The sequence below is a fragment of the Rhyacophila brunnea genome, unplaced genomic scaffold (assembly GCF_057557595.1).
Source record: "Rhyacophila brunnea isolate RB1 unplaced genomic scaffold, BYU_Rbru_1.0 scaffold_24, whole genome shotgun sequence".
In the NCBI taxonomy this organism is placed as follows: Eukaryota; Metazoa; Arthropoda; class Insecta; order Trichoptera; family Rhyacophilidae; genus Rhyacophila; species Rhyacophila brunnea.
In genome coordinates this window covers 9887627-9892488 of record NW_028232904.1, presented here as the reverse complement: position 1 = coordinate 9892488, position 4862 = coordinate 9887627, and positions in this window count along the sequence as shown.

Below are 4862 nucleotides of genomic sequence, written 5' to 3'. Positions count from 1 at the left end.
AGACATTAGCGAACACGTAGGCTCTTTGGTTATTGTTATGAATTACAACCCCCACACACCCAGTGAAAAAGCCTAAAAACAGCCTGCAATGTGTCAAAATTATGAACATGTATAATCTCTATAATGCTTTTTATTTTTTATGACATTGAGACGAAAATAAACTGTCTCGGAATCTGGATTTTTACAGTCGCCGTCGCAGAATTGATTCAGGAGAGCGGCGACGGGACAAAAATAAATTCAAAAAACTTCTCGGCAAAACCGGATGTGAAATTAAAATTATTATAATAATAATCGAGGCGACTGAATTCTGAATGGAGAATAGAAGTGTAGGCGAGACTAGTCGATTTTGTAATAGATTAGCATTTGGCATACATCCATCCCACAAAAAAATACACTTTACCCATGTTTCAATGAAACTATTAATACAAATTAATGTCGTCAAATCTTTCCCCGTCACAATTATTACAAAGTTGTGTTGTAAGTTTGAGAGTCAATAGATTTATATAAGTTGTGCTTACTGTAAAAACGTTGCGAGTGCATTGAGTGCAACGTAGACATTATTGTCGTGATAAGATTACATTTTTTCCATTGAACTGACGAATTTGTAAATAGATAAGTAGGTATGCCTACAAATTATTTGTTTCAAATTGCCTATAATGTGAACTCAGATTATGTTAAATACCATGCATAGGTACTTCTTAAATGTATATATGTTATGATTCAGTAAGTAGGTAGGTACCTACCTACTTACTTATTTTATATTGTTACGATAAATAAAGAGAGACTGCCTTCTTATTATAAAATAATTACGGCAGAAAGTAAGATATCAAAAAAACACAATTTAGTTTAACCTACCACGTAAACAACAGAATACGTATGTACCTGCCTGACCATGAATATTTTAAATTTATTAAGTAGGTATAATATGAAGAGTCTTTCGTTTGTGTTACCTATGCATACTATACGTTAATCATTATACTTAGAGACACAATTAAATTGTACAAAATCGGTTTTAGTGTATTTATATTATAGCAGATACGCGGAATGTTCTTTAAGAAACAAAAATGATTTTATTTAAGAAAAATCAAGTAGAACCATGTGATCGTCATACCGTCAGTTAACATTTGTGCACAAAGCGCGTTCGATGTTATTTGAAGTAAAATTCAACCCTTTGAACTTGTGTGTTTTAATTAGTATTTTTATAAAGCTCTCTATTTTAACACAGGCTATAAAATTACTATAAATAACTCACTTTATCCCCTAAAAAGCTGAAGTTGTTTAGCCGAAAGTAAAAATTACGGTACACCTACGAACACACGTGGGTTTATTATGACAGTTGCACTCAACAGCCGTTCCAAAAATAGCGAACAATAAAAACAAAAAAAATAATAGACCGAAATACTGCCGCGTTATTTAAATTCCTTTTTCGAAGAAAGAGAAAGGACGTATGGTGTAATTACTTGACATGCAATGACCTTCTCTTTCAGATACATAGGTTGTTCTAACTAACATAATATTGTAGAGAAACCGGTCCTGATTTAAAAAAAATATATTATTCTGTTGTAAAAGTGCATACCTACCCAGGTAAATATTATTATGAATATGTCACAAAGGAGGCTGGAAACGAAACTGGAACCGAACCAGAACCCCCCCCCCCTTAAGAATGTTACGATTCCAAAAATTCATTCTAACTATATTTTTTAAACACACATTGTTAAAAGATATACCTAGCAAAAAGAATTATTATTATTAAAAATGTGTTACATATTTTTATGTATGGCAACTTTTTATGAGAATTTTTAATTTGACGGAAACATTCGGCTTGGGGCTTCCGCCAAGCCATTATTCCACCGGAACCAAATCTTTAGCAGAATAGGGGTTCTAACTGCTTTGCACACAAAAAATCCTTAGCATTCAAACCCCCCACAATGTGGGAATATCGTAACAATTTTTTTTCTAGGACTGGTTGTTGACCATTAACTCAACCCAATTTAAGAATAGGAAGGGATAGTTTAAGGGGAAAATATGCAAATCCTGAATCCAAATATAAATAAGCCCACTGATTCACAGTAGGTACTTGAGTACACCTTTAGAGTGCTTATTTGTAGCCTTAAATATGATCTCCACAGATAGGCAGGGCAACTCTTTTGTTGGTATAGTTGTGCTTGGGAATAATATAATATTAGTTTTCATGTCTCACACCTCATACCTCCAAGGAACTGTCAGGATAAAGAAGTATTATGTATGAATAACTTTATTTATCAGCAATGTCTAATAAGATGGCAAAAAGCCACATGAAAATTCAACCGACCACTGAAAAGATATATACACTGATATAGTCCTATTTATATAAGCTGGTGTACACGTCATCACGGTTTTTTTTATGAACTAGTGAACTAAATTCTTAAATTCCCCCAGCTTCAGCATCTTAACACTGCATTATGTCCGCCCCCCACCAACTCCATCGTCAATGCGACGCGATGACGTGTACGCCAGCTTATAGAAATCGGAGTCTACTAGGATAAGTTCTCATATACAAAATTTCAAAGTGGACACGTTCTGCGGAATAGGTCAAAGACTTCCTGATGAAAATCTGTAATGCCGTGTCCACACTGGCAACCTCATTAAATTTCGATGAAAATAATTTTTGGTCAAACAAATTTTGAAAATTCTGATGAAATTTAATAAGGTTGCCAGTGTGGACACGGCATAATAATCTTTAAATCCACATTCATTTGTATTTAGCTAACCATTGTGATCATCTACTTTCATCCTTCCGATGTAGGCAACTTATTTTACAATTGTTTTTAATAACTGCGGTAAAGCCTCAATTACATTAAGCTTCTTTACGAGCTGTTTATTGGCGAATTTAAAAGCGGGCGATTCAGCTACTGCGATTTGATGATTACACACAAAACTTTCTATTCGCTGAGAAGCCACAAGCCAGCGACTATTTTGACGGAACGTAGTTCGTTTTTTTACCGGGAGGTTGGTACTGCGCAGACGCAGTAGGCCCACACGCCGGCGTGTAGCGTGTAAAGTTGACCGGCTTTCAACTTTTCTCGGTAGAGTGTTTACAACCTGCTTATTAGCTTATTCGATGATTACACTGGGCGACTTTACAGGCAGATTGTAAATTCGCCAATAAACAGCTCGTAAAGAAGCACAATGTAATTGAGGCTTAAAATCTGATTTTCATTACTTTTGGGCACATTAATTACCTATCAACGCATTGAATCAATTCGCTTGCACACATATATATGTGTCACTGAGTTTCAAAACCCCCTATAACACCTTTTCATTTTGTTGAGAAAATTGATAAAAACTTCTCAGTTTATGGATAAAGGGATTATCAATGTTTTTCTTTTTTTGCCCAATGATAGATCATTTTTGGAAATATTTTGCATATCTTTTTATATTGTATTCTAGTCCACTGATTAAATAAAAGACTTAAATGTTTGGTTATAGCAGGTTTTGTAAGTTACATAGTGTTATAGCGTATACCCATTGAAGGTTATAGCGTATTTTGTTAGGGAAACTTTTGACAACTTAAAGTCGGAATCTTCCATTAGTGGCGCGTGGTAGGATGAAAAAGAGTTACATATACGAGGGTGGGTCAATAAGTCCTTAGAAAAGCCGACAGGTGGCGCGACTAGTACTGTAAGCGGTTTGTTTTCATGCAGCGGCACTACCGATTAGTATGCTGCGAAGTTTCAATCAGATTGGCCGGGTTGTTGTGTGTTTCTCGTACATTTAAAAAAAAAAATTGCTTGTGGAAAATGGAAAATGGAGAAAATTGAGTTTAGAGCTGTTATTAAACATTTTAATATAAAAGGGTTAACAGCAAAGGAAATAAAAAATGAGTTGGATTTAGTTCACGGCATATCTGCTCCTTCACTTGCAACTATTTATAACTGGTTAAATGTATTTAAACATGGTCGTACATCAACAAAGGATGAACCACGCTCAGGACGTCCTGTAGAGGTGACTACACCAGAAATGATCAATAAAATCCACGATATGGTGTTAAGTGACCGAAGATTAAAGTTGAGTGAGATAATTGAGGTTACAGGGATCTCAAAAGGTAGCGTCATTTCTATTTTACATGACAAATTGGGCATGAAAAAAATTTCTGCAAATGGGTGCCGCGTTTGCTCACAGTCGACAATAAACGCAATAGGGTGGTGGCCTCTAAAGCCCTGTTGTCGCTCATGCAATGCAATCCGGATGAATTTTTTCGTCGCTTTGTGACTGTAGATGAAACATGGATACACCACTATACTCCCGAGACGAAAGAACAGTCAAAGCAGTGGATTGCGAAAGGCGAACCACGTCCAAAGAAGGCGAAAACCGTAAAATCAGCTGGTAAGGTTATGGCTACTGTATTTTGGGATGCACGTGGAATTATTTTCGTTGACTATTTGGAAAAAGGAAAAACAATAACAGGGGATTATTATGCATCTTTATTGGACCAGCTAAAAAACAAAATTGAAGAAAAACGGCCTCATTTAAACAGGAAAAAAATCCTCTTTCATCAGGACAATGCCCGTGTTCACACATGTTTACGATCAATGGCTAAAATTGAAGAATTGAAGTTCGAATTGGTCGACCACCCAACGTATTCGCCAGATTTAGCCCCCAGTGACTTTTTCCTTTTCCCAAACTTAAAAAAATGGCTAAGTGGACAACGTTTTTTTTCAAATGAAGAAGTCATCGATCGGACAAATGCTTATTTTGAGGACCTTCCGAAAACTTATTTTTCTGTCGGTTTAAAAAAAATTGAGAAACGTCTAACCAAGTGTATTGAGCTCCAAGGAGATTATGTTGAGAAATAAAAAAAAAATACAAAAATAAAAACTGTT